We start from the raw sequence: 17,083 nt of genomic DNA on the forward strand, positions 1-17,083 counted from the left end.
ATGTGTTGAAATTCTGCCCTGTATTGTAATAAACTTGGAGCAGTTTCCCTGAATTTAAGCAATAATCCTGTACTGATCTAGTTTATTTTCTGGTGAGGAAAATCAGCACTACTTCATCATGTACATCAGTTGTTGCAAAAGCCAAATCAATCAGACATCCATCTAAAAGTGAACTCCCTAAAGCAGTCTTAAAATGCTGACTCAATAGCCTGGTTTTATTAGCAAATGAACTACAGCTCCTCTCTTTGTAATTAGAGGACACTTGGTTGCCTGAGGATGCGCTGTCTTGCTGTGACTCCCTCATCTCTTGCCTCACCCTGAAGTCTTTGGCAGCACCTCACTGTGCTTAGTTACTCCTCACAGAAATAGCCATCTCCTTTTCTTCCAGTCATTCCCTTTTCAAAGGAACAAAGCGTGCAAACCGAGAACAAACCAAGCAGGAACCATCCTTCACACAGACTGATTAATGCTTGTACAGGCTTCTTAGGAGAGAAGTACTATTTTATTAAATTCTCTCTCTACTAATACCAGAAGATTTTCTAAGTTAAGCACTGGGCCATGCAGGTTGAGTAGTTACTGCATGCCTCAAAAATTTTCTTTTTTGCCTAAAATTTGTTTAGCTGCTTAGGTTTGTTTAATGGGAAAACTTTTTAAGATAGAGAAAGGGAAAAAAAGACTAACCCCCTTGCTTTAAATAAGTTTAACCCTATATTGTACCTCTGGGTTTCAGATCCATCAGTATATAATGAGGCACCACTATGCTATATCATGCAGTCTTAGGAAAAAGAAAAGTAGTACTCAAACTGTTGATTTTAATTTTCTCTTGTCAACAGCTTTGTTCTAAGTTAAAGGTAAATGCCTTCTAAAATATGGCTGCTAAATTCTGTTTATGTTTCTAAGATATATAAAATATAGCTGGGTCTGAAATACACTCTCTGAAAATGAGGGGTGATGAGCATCCTGTGGTACTAAGTGAAGTCTTGTTTCTGGTGAGCTGATAGAGTATCACTGACTTCCCCTGGATCACGGAGTGACAATGGATCTTTTCTTATGACAGCACTGACAGCTTCATGTAACTGAGTTAATTTAAAGTGATGTTGATTTAATTCATTGAAATGAGAGTCTGATAACTGTCTTCAGTCTACGTGTGGAAAACAACATGCATTCCTGCTGCTATATACAAATGTTAACAACAACATGTTGAAACACAAGCTCGACAAATCATTTAAGCATTTACTTTAGCCTGCCCCACTGCAGCAAAACACTTAAGCACATGCCTAAAGGTATAGACATGCTCAAGTGATTTTCTGATTAATGATGGACTGGAGCCCAAGTGTCCAATTTCAAGACTAACATTGTGTCTTATTGCTAGATTGGAAGAATTACTCATTCTAGTACTATCCAGGGAGATTAACATCACATTTCACTTCCCTTTCTCCATGAGTGCTGCTGGTACACATTGGATGAGCTGAGCCCATGGGCTGGAGGAGCTCTGAAATATTGACTCACAATCAGACTTGCTACCCAGTGATGTTCCAAGTTCCTCAAGAGGGAACCAGAATGACACCCCCCAATGAAGGTTTATAGATTGTTACTTCATCATTTGGATGAATGAATCCTAAAAATCAGTTTTCAGGAAATAAAAGGGAGGAAATGGTTAAAGTGCTTTAACATCCTGTCAAAATGTCACTTACATGCAGGAATGGTGCATGTTCATTTTAAAAAGAGATAAATGCAGAAAAACACATCAGCCCTGAAGTGGAAAAAGAAAAAAAAAACCAAAAAAAACCCTAAAAAACAAGGGAAGAAAACAAAGGATAAAGGCATTGTCCTTATTGTGAATCCTCATTTCAGTCTCCAGACAGTGAAAACAACAAGGTCAAGGTCTGAGTTTAAAGAAAAATGCAGCCCCCCCATTGCCAAAGCACCGGAGACAATGTCAGACTTAATTGTCAGATTACTGTCTAATCAATGATTTCTCTGATTAGTGACCCACTGACAATACAACCAAATCAATGTGTTTATTCCAAGCGTTAGACCTGATGCTCTAAAAGAGTGAAAATCAGGAAAAAATTACAACATTAAGTAACTCAAATCCCCTGCATACCAATTGAAACTGTCATTTGGCTTGCTTATTTACAGGGTTTGAAAGGTTTATTTGACAACAGAAGGGCTAATAAAAGGAATCCAAGTCATGTTTAATTACATCAGTTTTATTATCTTAATTAATCAGTCCACTGCTGTGCACTCTAATATCATAATGTTGTATTTTTGCATAATGGAGTACAAAAGATTTCTTTATTTCTCTTTATATAATTTTTGGCCCGTATCTGCTGTGGCACTCTTCTTGTTGAGTTCACACTCATAGACATGAGGGCAGTGTATTAAATCTTCACAGAACTGCTGTTTAGGTGGAGAACAAAAACACCCTGAAAGCTGAATGAAATAACAAAAAGACAACAGAGTCTGTACTCTAATTAATTTTAGATGAAAAGGGAAAATTAGAAAAGGCAATAAAGGAATTAAAGCCCGGAGGTATCTGGACAGGAACTTAGAAAAGATTATGTAACTGTGGAATTGATGATAAAAGTCCATATACCAGTGCTTGATTACAACCAGAGATTATATATTAAAAAAAAGCAAGTTATGACTTAATCTATGCCAAGAGTAGATAGATATGCAGTATCCTCCTGATAGTTGAGATGAATGTGGAAGGGGGAAACCGGATAATACTGAATTCAATTTTAATTTACATTTCAAATGCAAACTGTTTTAATTATGTCTAATTGAAATGATTTATTGCCTTAAGTGGTAAAGAAAAAGGCCTGCACAGAAATGTAATTTCTTAATCTTTGTACTGCATGTTGTTCCTGTTCTTCATTTGTTTATTGTGTGGAATGCAGAAATGGGAGATAGATGCGTGTCATGCCTTTGCACATCTAACTTCTTGAGCTGAGCTGAATCATGATATGAAGAGAGAAGAAATACTTTCCATAGCAGAGAATCAACGATGTGAAAAGGTGAACCATTTAAAGGTGAACTGACACCCTTCTTTAAAAATAAACACAGCTTAAGTTCCCAAACTAGGAGTCGGTGTGTAAGCTTAAAATATGTACAGCTTAAAAGGTATTCTGTAAATAAACTTCCCTTACTTAACTGACAAAACCTCATTTTGGAGCTGATTATTTTGGGGGCTGTAGGGAGTGCTGTTGCCATAACCTGAGAATTCTTCCTGTATTTTACAACTAACCCTCACAATGGATGTCCTGGAAGAAGGGACCTATGGATACATCACTGCAGAGAAGTGAACTGGCTACAAATCTGCCCTAATTCCAAGTGTCTTCTCATTTCTCTGGCCAAATGAAACTGAATTTTTATTACAGCTTCAATGGACGGTTAGAGTGGGATACTTTGGGTAAGGCAGCCTCTCGCTCAATGGCTAGGCCTGAGATGATGGCTATCAGTATGCAGACAAGCAAACAGAATCAGTGTTTCCTCTTCCCCTGCATGAGTTTCAGTGCAATCATGCAGTTGTCGGGCTTCTGAGGAACACAGAAATTCTTTCAGAGTACAGTCAGTGTTCACAAATCACAGAAGGGACCTCTGGAGGTCATCTGGACCAACCCTCAGCTCAAAGCTGGGCCTAATTAAACTACTTTTGTGAGTGGCAAACAATCACTTTAGTGAACGGCTGTATTAGCGCCTGGTTGTCCATCACAGCAGCATCAAGCCTCTGTGTCTCAGCAGGTTGGTGGTGCAGCTCCAAAAGAGTGTTCCCAGATCTGCAAGAGCAAGTGGGTCTGCCCCCTCCCCTCCCCATAATATCATCTCCCCAGCTGGCCTGGGGGAAGGTGACAGCCAGGCCCCCGGGGCTTGGGAAGATTTTTTTGTGGTCTTCAAAGGGTATTTGCCCTACAAAACTCTTTTCAAAGTCAGAAGCTGGTGTTGGTTAAACATATTGAGCATTGAACTTTATTCTATTTGCCTCTTACTGTATATCTGTCTATAAAATAAAAACTATAGATTATTTCTCTAAGAATACCCACTGACTTTAGTGTCAATGAATTCACTGATTGAAATGTGCTTCAAGAGAGCTACTAAAAATATATTAAAAACCCCATAGAAATACATAGTTTTTCTGTGTGTTTTTAATCTTCTATAATAGGGATAATTCCTTGTTTGAGTAGTTTAAAAGAAGCTAAAGCAGAATTATTTTCTAGTACAATCTGTTAAGACTTTTCATAAAGGAATCAAGGTGAAAAAAAAGTTGCGGTAGCTTCTTATGCCATATGTAGCTGACCTGAGGGAAAGCAGCCTTCCACAAACCTCTCATGAGGACTAGCTATCCATATAAATTCCTGTGTTTGAGTTGATGCTTGCAGACAAGCCAAGGCTGATGTCAAAGTTCTGAAGGCCAAATTAAGACAAAGTTTTTCTAGGTTTCTTTGAAGAGCAAAGCATTTCAGACTATCCTTCGGCTCCTGTAACTCAAGTCTCCTTGACAGCCTATTATTTGTTCAGTCATTACATTCTCTTGATTCTTTCTGACAAAGTTATCAAACACCCCACTGGGACCACAGCCAAAGAAGCATTCACCTTTATACAAAGGGCCAAATCCTGATAAAGAATGCACAGCTGGAGTAAATGGACTGTTTGGTCAGAAAATAGAGCTAAATGGAGATTTCTGCTGCACCTTGTCACAGCTGGTATAAATCCAGGCCACAGGAACTACAGGATATAGGGAGAAATAAAATATACAGCTCAGCAGTGCAAGTTTCTCCCCACGCTAACACTCCTGTGCAAATAGCCACAGTAGAGCTTAGATTCATTATACAGAGGTGTGCTTTTATTCTCCCTTTATTGGCTCTCTATTGTCTATTCCTCCATCCATAAGGAAGGTGGTATTTCTTTTTTTTTTATCTTGTTCACAGCTGCAATGGGAGCAGTAATTAATCCTTATTCAACAGCGGATGCAGTATAGTCAGTGATAGTACCAATTTTTTCTGTGTGTGCGCTTACTACTCATTACTTTTGATATGCTTATTGCTTTCTATTTTATTGCAATTACTTGCTCAGCTTTTCACAGTTTTTATTTTAATGATCCGGTGTCCCATCTTTTACATGTCTAAAGTGGTAAGTTTCCAACTGCCCTTCATTCTGCAGTATATTCAGACCTGTTAATCATAGAATCATAGAATCATTTAGGTTGGAAAAGACCTTTAAGATCATCAAGTCCAGCCATCAACCCTGCCCACTAAACTATGTCAACGCGCTTTTTGAACACCTCCAGAGATGGTGACTCAACCACTTCCCTGGGCAGCCTGTTCCAATGCCTGACAACCCTCTCAGTAAAGAAATTTTTCCTAATATCCAACCTAAACCTCCCCTGCCACAACTTGAGGCCATTTCCTCTCGTCCTATCTCCAGCCACCTGACAGAAGAGACCAGCACCCACCTCACTACAACCCCCTTTCAGGTAGTTGTAGAGAGCGATGAGGTCTCTCCTCGGCCTCCTTTTCTCCAGACTAAACAGCTTCAGTTCCCTCAGCCGCTCCTCATAAGACTTGTTCTCTAGACACTCCACCAGCTTTGTTGCTCTTCTCTGGACACACTCCAGCATCTCAATATCTTTCTTGTAGTGAGGGGCCCAAAACTGAACAAGGTACTCGAGGTGCGGCCTCACCAGTGCCGAGTACAGGGGAACAACCACCTCCCTGCTCCTGCTGGCCACACTATTTCTGATACAGACCAGGACGCCATTGGCCTTCTTGGCCACCTGGGCACACTGCTGGCTCATATCCAGCCGGCTGTCAACCAGCACCCCCAGGTCTTCTTCTGCTGCGCAGCTTTCCAGCCACTCTTCCCCAAGCCTGTAGCGCTGCATGGGGTTGCCGTGACCGAAGTGCAGGACCCGGCACTTGGCCTTGTTGAACCTCACACAATTGGCCTTGCCCATCAATCCAGCCTGTCCAGATCCCCCTGTACAGCCTCAAGGTGTATTGAAAGATACCACCAGTCCACATCCTCTTATCAATTTCTGAAGAATTCAAAGTACCTCCTGGAGGTGAACGTGGTGACCTCTGATATCCATGCCATAGCAAGATTTAATGATTACATGTGCCTTGCCATTTCACTGGTATTTACCATGAGTACACCAATATGCTAAGTACTACACAAACAGAGCACAGCTCTTGCTGTGATTACGTCTAAGTTTAAGCAGAAGAGTTGTCCCAAAAGAAAACCAAGCTCTTCCGTCTACCTCTGCACCCTATTTGCTGTAGCACACTTGTAGTTCTTAATCAATTGCAGTCCAGTCATTACATAGCTGGTCTATAACTGGTTTATTTATCTACATGCATATATAAATGCATCTATATGTTTGTACACACATGCGTATATAGCAACACACATCTCACAGACCAAGGAACAACCAAAGATGGTAAGTCCCTTAAGAGGCAACTACTGAGTGTGAAGGAGGAGAAAGAAGAAAGAAAATGAATATAAGTGTGTAGGAATTTATACATTTTTTTTTACTGGTACATTTGGATCCTTGTTTTACAAGCTCCCATAATAACATGGAAACATTCCCTATGGTTCACACAGAAGTGGTAGTTTTGGTTAGTGCAACTTCCTGGCTTTCCACCACAAAGACAGACCTCCATAACTGTCACTCTCCTTTTCACAGGGTAAAATTCCTCTGCTGTACATTTTAAGAAATATGATTCACCTTGTAAAAGCCAACCATCTGTCAGCTCTAGGTTCAGGTTCCTGCTTATCACAACTGCTAGTGATTTTCTCCAAGTACAGGAGTGCAGACAGATAAGGAGGAGTGTCAGCATACTGCAAATTTACCAACATCTTCTGCTGTGACAGACAAACTAGAAACACATGCTCTTTTAACCTGAAGTAAGCATTACATTGGCCATTAGAAAGACAGTTTTTTAAATTGAAGAATTACTGTTGATTACTGATTACTTTGTGAACAAGACTATTTAATGAACTTTAATTTCCTGGAACTAATTCATTCTTTGTGATTCAGAAGTCATTTTGGAACAATCCAACAGGTGATGTTAATAAATATTTGAAGCATCTCCTATCTCTATGAAATCCATCTAAATCAAGAGATACCAAGAGATACATTTTTCTCTTTTTGTCTTTCTTGACACTTTATCCCTAAAGTACTTTGCAAAATAAGGTAATACAGTTACAGAAATAAAATAGCAGGAGATGGAGATAAATTGAAATGCAGAATAAACAATGGATGAAATGTGTATTTTTCTTTCTGTGCCCTGTTTCAAGGTGCTGTCAAATATTGCAACTTTTTCAATGAAGTTCCCTTGTTCATGCTTGGATTTAAGACAGCAGAGGTGCAGTTCATCTGAGAGCACAAGTGTTCACCGGTATTTTGACAGCTTCTGCTTCTTGGCACATCAGCTGGGGTTCTCCATTCAGTAAGAAATAATAGAAATGAGCTGTGGGTGCCATAGCTAAAGCAAAAATCAGGCCATAGGACTTTCTACAGCCAGCACACTGAACAGCCAGGAAGGCCACCCTTCTTCACCTGTATTGCTTTAAAACTGCATGTGTTGCATAGTACAGGCTAATATATATAGCTTTTTTTTTTTTTTTTTTTTGGTAGGCAACAGCAAACTTTTCCTCCACCTACAATTTGGTCTTTTTATCTGACTCAGGAACGTTGCCTTGCATACAACAAACACTGACTCCTTTATGACTGCTCATCAGCTCAACCCCGGTGGGATTTCTGTGTAGAGGTGAAGTGATGTGGACAGGATACTGCTATGCTCCTGCAACTACTGGCAAATCTCACCTTGAATCAAGCTAAGCCATTTCTTAAGGCCTTTGCCTTCGCCTTTTCACACATGAAGACTTTAAACCAAGAGTTCAGTAGCAAAGTAAGCACAAGAAACCACCAAAAGCAGGAATGCAAAAACATTGGCTGTTTATGATTGCCTTTTCTAAGTCCTTCTTTCTGGGACTCTCTCATCTTTATGTGCCAAGTAACAAAATGCTCTACTCTTCTCTGTATAAAATCAGCTATTTCATGTTTTCTAGGCCAATTCAGCTATTTTTATTGATTATATCTGTGGCCCTTTAACAATCACACTATTTGCAGAAATCAAAGTGGAACATGTGCAAATAAAAGTAATCTTTTTAAGCAAAGTAATTCCAAAGAAAAAGGTACATGCTGTTCCATTTATTGAAGATTTATTTTTAATGCAGCTCATTGGTATTTATTTGAATTAGACTGATGTGGCAAAAATCTAGACAAAATGTGAAATATGATAACTATTATAGTCCTTATTAATATTTATATTTTAATGTGTAGCTACAGTCACAAATAAACAACAAAAAATATAATTCTCTCATTCAGCTCACACAGCTTGTATTATTTTTATGAAAACTAGATTCTCATTACATTTGCTGGTTTTAATCAGTAATGTGATTTCCCTCTCTGTGCCAGGCAGTTTGTCAAAAATAAGGCATTTCCTGAAGAACTCTCTGTTACATTGTTTTAGAATCAAAACTCCTTACCTTAATTTCATAGAGAATGATCACTCAAACTTATTCCCAGAAATAGTCTGGCAAAAGTCTGTCTTTTCATATGTCAGCATCAGTGAGAAATTACTTTTCCACAGCAACTTCATACCTCAGTGTGTTACTTCACATTGGAACTGAAAGGTACCAAACTGTGTGTAGTAAGAAAAACAAGAAAAGGCACCTATCAAAGGCAAAAATTTGCTTAAAGACTGAACTGAAATTCTTTCTCCTGAACATTGCTGAAGTAATGTTGTATCATTAAAATCAGATGCAAAACTATCCTATTTTGTGATCTTTAAACACATGTCAAACTCCTATCCAGGGAATGTGTGTTAAAAACGTGCTGTGGGCAAGCAGAAGACAATATTAAATACTGCAAAATGAAATCTAATTTTAGAAACTATGCTGAAATACTTGACTAAAATGTCTGCATATGTTTCTCTCACAGGTCATAGCGTAGGTGTTCCCATCTTCAAGAGAAGGCTTCCTGTCCTGGTTTTGGCTGCGGTAGAGTTAATTGTCTTCCAAGTAGCTGGTATAGTGTTATATCTTGGGTTCAGTATGAGAAGAATGTTGATAACACTGATGTTTTCAGTTGTTGCTAAGCAGTGTTTAGACTAAGTCAAGGATTTTTCAGCTTCTCATGCCCAGCCAGCGAGAAGGCTGGAGGGGCACAATTAGTTGGAAGGGGACACAGCCAGGGCAGCTGACCCAAACTGGCCAAAGGGGGTATTCCATACCATGTGACATCGTGTCCAGTATATAAACTGGGGGGAGTGGGGGTGGGGGGGATTGCTGCTCAGGAACTAACTGGGCATAAGTTGGCAAGTGGTGAGCTATTGCATTGTGCATCACTTGTATATTCCAATGCTTTTATTATTATTATTGTCATTTTAATATTGTTATTATTATCATTATTAGTTTCTTCTTTTCTGTTCTATTAAACCGTTCTTATCTCAACCCATGAGTTTTGTGGGTTTTTTTCCTGATTTTCTCCCCCATCCCACTGGGGGGGGGGGGGGGGAGTAAGTGGCTGCATGGTGCTTAGTTGCTGGCTGGGGTTAAACCATGACACTCCTCCATCAGAACTGGGAACCAGACAAAAAGTTTGGAAGTAGCAAGAAGTATTACCTGCACTCCCGGGGCTGCACCAGGTCTGCCTCACTTTCGAGACCATCCTCGCCTTCCCAGGGGGGAGCTGCTTTTACTCTGATGTGCTTTTGTTTGTAACTGGCCACTAGGAAATGCACCTTTCCTCCCTATGTCCAACAACACCATCGGGAGTGATATGTTACGGTGTCCATTTATGAAGCTGAACTCATGAATTTGTCTAGCTCCTGTTTTGACTCTGAGGACCTTTGTCTGCCTCCACAGCAAATCTGTGTGGCAAAGAAGTCCAGTAGTTTGCTATCTACCTTCCCTTATGTGTTTTAAAATGGTTTCTGCTGATTTGTCTGATTGCCCTTTCATTCTCAGATTGTGGGATTTAGTGAATAACAACTCTGAAAGCACATTATCCACTGCCTTCATGATTTTGTAGATCACTGATGTATAATATCCCAACTCAAAACCGATTTGTGCCGTTTAAAGTAGAAGAAAAGACAAACAATTTTTATTAGGATTTTGAATGATTTAATTAAAGGTAAGAAGGTGTTTTTTTCTTTTTTTCAAAAATTGTTTTCCCTTTCCTACACTACTTTCAAAACTGGAGGAAACTGAAGCCCACTAAAAGCATTTACATTGCAAAGGAGCAGACATTCCACAAAAGACATTTGTGAACAATGACAATGGGAGGAGGATATGTATGTGAGTGGCACACAATCTTTATTGAATATTGGAGCAAATATTTCTGTTTGCAGGAATCATAAATAAAATAAATCATATATAGTTTGGATAACAGCCAAGGACCCAGCATTGTGAGGACCATAGGTTATAAGCAGCTCTGACACCACTACCACTGTCATAAATAGGACATAAAGTAAGATGTATTCAGATGACAACATTTTCTGCACAGCAGTACTTTTAATAACCACTCTGTAGTAATTTAAGATTATCATATTACTGCATGGAACACAAACAGGTGAAATAATCACTCTCTGAAGATTAAAAAAAATGGAAGACTATGCTAGTTCAAGTTAGTTTTTCCTCTTCACTAGATATGGCTATTCCTGTTAAGTTTGTTTCTGGCAGATGTAAAGTAGCTCACCTGAATAACTACTGCATTTCCAAGAGACCTCTGCATACACCAAGTACTCTTGAAAATCTAGGCCTAATTATGAATTCTGTGCATTTAGAAATTTAGTAGTGACCAGCTCAGAGAATATATATTTTAATAGTAATGAAAAGAGTAATACATATTGTATCTAGAAGTAGGAAAGCAGTGTACATGTGCCAGTTTCCCAGAGTACAGAATCAGTATTTGCCAACTATTTTGTTTCAGATGTTAGGTATCTCCTAAGGATAGCATAAAAAACCTGGTAATAGATGATCACTTTAGTGACTGCTGGGAAATGAAAGCCATTTTATGGCAACTGCTATAGCTGCTTCAATACACTTTAATCTCTACTGACCTGAAATACAGCTGGTACTTCAGAGCAAACAAAAGACGCTTATGGAGGACCAAGGATCAAATTTCTTGCTGTTCTGCATTTTGTATCTTCATTTACCATTGTGAAAAGAGGAATAAATCAGCTTTTCAGATCTGATTGTACTATATACCCACTTTACAAAAAGATGAAGGATGACACAGGTAGGAGCATGATGAGGAATACGCCCACAGGGATTTATGTTTGTACTGTTATGCATTTGGTTTTTTGAGTGCTCATGATTTTCTCTTTGGACAGAAAGATGCTCAGGGAAAACACTTTATGCATAGCGTAAGGGAAACCAATACATTATTTAAGAATTCTGTGTTGGCATGTGCTGATTCTTGTTTGCAAAAATATGCCATATACTGGGAAACTAAATAATTTAGGATGGCTATCCTGTATATGCACATATAATATACAAAATAGGAAATCTGTGTTTGCTGCCATTGTCAGTAAAAATCAATAAATGAGATTTTCAGTGATGTGTAGAGGCAATGTGGCAGAAAACTAAACAGAGTTACGAACACTGAAATAACAAAATTTTGCAACATGTATCATATGGTAGTCAGTAGATTAATAGATAAGTAATACTACTGACACCACTGGATCCTGATCCTAAATTTTTCAAAAGTGCTATATGTGAATGTATACCTTAAGTGTTTATGGGAGAAAAAAATCTATATTAGCTATATCATTCTGGGTTTCTATAACAAATGACAGAATGTTCAAACTCCCAATATTGCTTGTAAGTTAGCTGCTAGAAACTGATATTACCATTTCAGCTGCTGCAAATTTAAGTTATTAAATGTCATCCTTGCATTGGTACACAAAACAAAATATGACAGACATGTAAGTGTCAAACAGGATTTGTGTAGTCTATTGGTAATCTGTTTTGAGGTATAGCAGTGTGTTTCACTTGTAGCTGTGAGTCACACTGTAAACCAGATTGTAAGACACCAGCATTTAAACATGTTCTACATTTCAGGGGGTTGTTGTGGTTCATAATATTATGATTCAATACACTCACTGCCTTTGTACTCCAAGAGGACTGCTAGTTGCTATGATATGAGACAAATTTTCAAAATCCTGCTCACAGGTTCATAAACTGCTATTGACCATGCAGTGCTGCCCCCCTCTCCTCGGCAAGTCTGGGCATCTTCAAGTGTGCACAAAGAGCCGCTGCAAGCAGGAATGTAAAAGTATAAAGCTACTGTTTGCTGGCCAACACACTCTAAAGACAGCTAGGCTCTAACCAGCCAGTTGGGCTGAACACCAGTGTTGCCACCATCCCTTGATGGATGGAGCAAAGGCTGCGGTCTTCTGTCAACACCAACACGCCAGCTACAGCAGTGACCTAACCAATGGACAGCTCGACCTGATGATCCTACAGCTCTTGACTCACCACCCTTTTTTGCCTTTAAGATTTTATATCTTGCCATGTCATCTTACTTTTGCATCCTTGAGCAAGCAATGACCCAATCTCAAAAACCTACATCTCCCCATAATTTTACCTTTCTTATTTCTCAGTTAGCTTCGCTGCAGTTCTTTCACAACCTGGGGATTTTCTTAGGCATCTTTGCCAAGCTCCCAACTGTATGAGAGAGCATGGTGGGTTGGACAAGCAGGGGGCTGTGCCCGGCGGGGCAGGGGATTTATTTCAGTAGGAAAGAAAAAGCTGCTACAGTTCAGGTTGTTGTTGTATGGTGTTCAGATACTGCAAAGAGCTCCTCCACAAGGTCAGCTTTACCGGTTAATGGCATTGCAGAGCCAGGAATTCACAGCCATTCCTGTTTCTCATGTCCAGCTGAGTGTTTAATACAGCAGTTCCTAGACTTAGAATTTCCAAGCTAATGGCAAAATTGTTTGATCCTCATGCTTTCCATTGGACTAGGAGGAGTGAACATTTTTGACCAAAAAGGATGTTTTCTTTGTTAGATGAACAGATGACATTTCCAGGGCTTTTAACGGAGGAATAGCAGCAGAACTAGCAAAATCTTTCAAATGAGTAGAGCTCTATGTTGATGATATTGCATCATGTTTGTGTGGAAGCTGTATTTTGATATGGAAAATTTAAAGGCTTTTAATTTAACATATATATTGCTAAATATGTTAAAGAATCAAAACATAATATAGGTTTACAATTAAAAGATAAGCATGCTTAATTAACCTAATAAATGAAACAATATGAATCAGCCTGTCAACATCCTTGATTATATTTTTTTTCTTCAGAAAATCTTCTCTTCAATCAGATTGTAAAGATACTAAATTCCTTCTCCCTACAAATGAAGACAACATAGACCTTTGAGAGGGCTGGTACTAGCGTTCCTCCCCAGGGCCAGTATTGCCACTCTGTACTGCAGTGGGGGTTTCTTAAGAGAATGGGAAGCAAACTTCAAGCGAAGATTCAAATGTGAATAATATTGTTAAGTCATTGAGGAAACATTCAAACTATAGTTTGCTTAAATGAACTAGACGGCTGCACTGTTTGAACTGTATTCACCTCTTTATCATGCTCAGCGGCTAGAGTATCCATGGGGTAATGTCTCCTTAATCATTTGCTTCAAGATAACAAATATTCCACTTTGCAGTGTAAAATACAAATAAAATAAAACCTGAAATAGGTGATTTTGAGGTCACAATTGTCAAACTGAAAAATGTCTGACATATTTGTTGGGTAGCAGGAATGATGGAAAGAGGGTACACATCTCTTGCCAAGCAGAAAAGATAATGAATAGTGAAACATCGTGATGATTGTCACTCAAATAGTTTTCGATAATGAGATTCAGCCTGTGTGTTCCTAGCAACAGATGCTCTCAAAGCCCCTGTCATGAATGACCTTTAAGCACAGTATTTGTTGCAAAGAACCACAATATTAACTGTCTCTTCACAGATTCAGATATCCCTGATATCTGAATGCTTATGTTCTGCAGAACACTCTTTGAGATTCCAGGTTTTATTTCTTCAATCCCCCGCCCCAACCCCTCCCCTCCCTAAGGACTGTAAGAAAATAAACGGGATGTAGCATGAGAAAAGGTTTGCAGTTACGGTGGAAAACAAGCACTAATGTTTTGTCCCATTATCGGGAGAGAAAGGTCTATGCAAAACATTATGGGCAGCTATGTAGCAGGTATGGCTTTAAAGATTTTTTTGCCATTAGCATCATTCAGCCATTTGAGTACCAGTGAAAAGGGTTCCTGTTTAACCCTTAAAGCTAAAGATTCTTTCCTGCTGCAATAATGCCAACAGAATGGATGAAAAATACAATGGATATAACAGAAACTTTTCTTTCTCTGCCAGACCTCCCTCTAGAAATTCAAGATAATTAACACAGGAACAGAGAAAGGCTCTGCTCATTCTTCTTCTACCCAGCCACCCTCTTCCTTCTTGAAAGGGGAAGGTGCCAGAAAATAAGGAGAGAGGAAGTCACATCAAATGCGAAACCCGGTTTTGAGTTTCTGGCCCCCAAAAACACTATTGCAGGCTAAACTGAGGCCCAAACATCCTTAATTTTCTGATTTAAAATTCAGATACAAGCTTAATGTGCCGACTGCTGACGTGACATCCCTTGCAGAGACGAAATAGGGGAAAGCGTTGTCAAGGCAGTTGTGCTGTTTTGAGTTAAAGGAATTCCTTGGATTCAGTGCAGTGTCTGCTCTGCCCAGAAATCCCAAGTCAGGTTTGCAGCCTGTCCTCCCCCTGCCCGCAGTGCCTGGGCCGAGACCCCTTGGGGACACACAGGGCTGAGTCACTGCTGGTCACCTGTGGGAGTCCCACCACTGGCCACCCACGGAGTCCCACTGCCCTGGTCACCTATGGGAGTCCCACCACCAGTCACTGACTGAGGGGCACCCCCGCGCTGCACTGCCTCCTCCTACCCTGCAATTCCTACCAAGAGCTGGCCCCAGCACCCAACAGCTCCCTCTCACAAGCATCAGCAGCCTTCTCGGGGTGAAACCAGTACCTGTTGTCTCACAGAGAAAAGGCAGGAGGAGGAGGAGGAAGAAGAGCCCGATCTGAGTTTTCTTCACGTGGGGCAGCCCCCTATATTTGTGGGAAGTGACAAATGACAGTATCATCTCCCTGCTAAGACTTTATTTAAATGGATACCAAAACCCCTGGTCCTGTTTCTGCTCTTCCCTTACCTTAAAAAATTAAGTAAATTAAGTAAATTTACTTAAATAAATATACTTCAATTTAAAGCAACTTTTTTTTTAATCTTATGAAGTTCCAGATATTTTAGACAAACCCAATTTCCAGACTCATTTACATGAGCTGTCCTGATTTTTTGCATTCTTCATACTACTGAGGATCTCTCTATATAAGGATCTATAGTATTTGAACAAAGCTATAGTATTTATGCTCATTTTTAACTATATAATTTCCTTTCCTTTTTTCCTCTATGAAAACTTCCCCATAAAAGACAACCAAATTTTAGAATTCTTCACCTCCTTTCCAATGCTTCTTCTCCTTCCTTCATGTGCCCTGAAGAGTATGAACTTCTGTGGATTTGTCTGGAATTAATTGCATATATTATATCACAGACACAATTTCTGCACTGGTCCTCTAGCTAGGAGTACTACCATTTTTTAACTGCATTTGTTTATCCCTATCGTGTATATAATTATACCCTGTTGCCAGAGCTAGTATTTCATAAATTACAAAACTCTAATTGGACACAAAAAACTGTGTTGTATGTGAAAATGAAAATAATAGCACTATCAAGGAAACAATGAAGGGACAGACAGATAACTGAATGAAAAAAATTCTCCAACAACTCTTTTTAATCTCTTCACCTGCTTTTGTCTGGATGGTGGCCAAATGGAAAAATGAAACAAGCATTATGATTTATTATTTTGGATTCTTGTATAGGGGCTGTAGAAGTAACAGGAATATTTATTAATGTTTGCAAAGAGTGTAATTTATTATTGATTTTTTTTTCTCAACCTTGTTTAGCTACTGGCATGTGGAGACTATGAAAATGTAAGAAGTATTTATAATATTTATTACTTCAACAGCAACAACTGCTACATTCTTTTGGTGTACATAGTCTATTGAATTAATTCTTTCTTCTGTTTCGTTGTTAATTGGAATTTATGTTCTTGTTGTGAAACCTCACATATTCTCATTTCATCAGCAGCAACTCAGATTAATACTACAAAAACTGAGATACTCTGTGCAAAGATCCATGCTTGACAAATTAATCAAGAAAAGAGTTTCCTATTATTAGTGTTCTGTATTATTTTGAACAGGCATTAGTTAAACGTACTTTGTATTTACATATCTGAAATGAAGCGCCAAAGGATAAAATCATGAAATTTATTTCAGTTGCTAAAATTAACAAGAAAGTAGGAAATAATTGAAAAAGAATGTGTGTCAAATTCCTTGGAAATAGCAATTAAAAAAATAACACAGATAGCCAGGACGTCTCAAGATTAACAGCACTGAAAAAAAGAGAAAGAAGGAAGAGAATGAACATCTTCACAAAGGTGGATCCGTAACACAGGACCATGTGCGTAATGTCAGAGGGTAAACGCTCTGCCAAGCAAGAACCAGGCAGGACGAGCAGGGGGCTGCCTCCTGGAGTGGGCAGGGAGGACAGAGGCAGACTGCACTGGTGGCGGTGTCAACCTGTTCGGACTCTCAGGACAAGCTGGGCCATCAGCAGCCTGGTGCCCGCGGGGACACCTCAGCCAGCCAATATAAAATGGCAAACAGAAGAAAATACTTGTGGGATTTTTTTCTTTTTTTTTTTTTCTTTTTTCCTCTCTGATTTTAGCTCTGAAGCCCTGAGCCTATGGAAGATCCCTTCTTTGCACCAGGAAGGATGTCCTGGATTTATGTTCTTGAGTTTCCCCTTTACATGTCATTAATCAGCTTATTGCTTTCTCTTAACTTTTGGGTGTTAATAAATTGAAGACAGTTCTGCAGCTACGGGA

General features: G+C 39.2%; 1 long non-coding RNA gene across 1 annotated transcript; it reads left to right on the forward strand.

Annotated features, from left to right (window-relative positions):
• The first annotated feature begins 276 nt into the window (after positions 1-276).
• LOC138685134 (uncharacterized) lies at positions 277-9,127 on the forward strand. The gene is made up of 3 exons (XR_011324396.1): positions 277-3,035; positions 7,640-7,772; positions 9,008-9,127. It is a non-coding gene; the product is annotated as an uncharacterized lncRNA (long non-coding RNA).
• Positions 9,128-17,083: the final 7,956 nt, after the last annotated feature.

Source organism: Haliaeetus albicilla, chromosome 4 (assembly GCF_947461875.1).
Source record: "Haliaeetus albicilla chromosome 4, bHalAlb1.1, whole genome shotgun sequence".
Taxonomy (NCBI): domain Eukaryota; kingdom Metazoa; phylum Chordata; class Aves; order Accipitriformes; family Accipitridae; genus Haliaeetus; species Haliaeetus albicilla.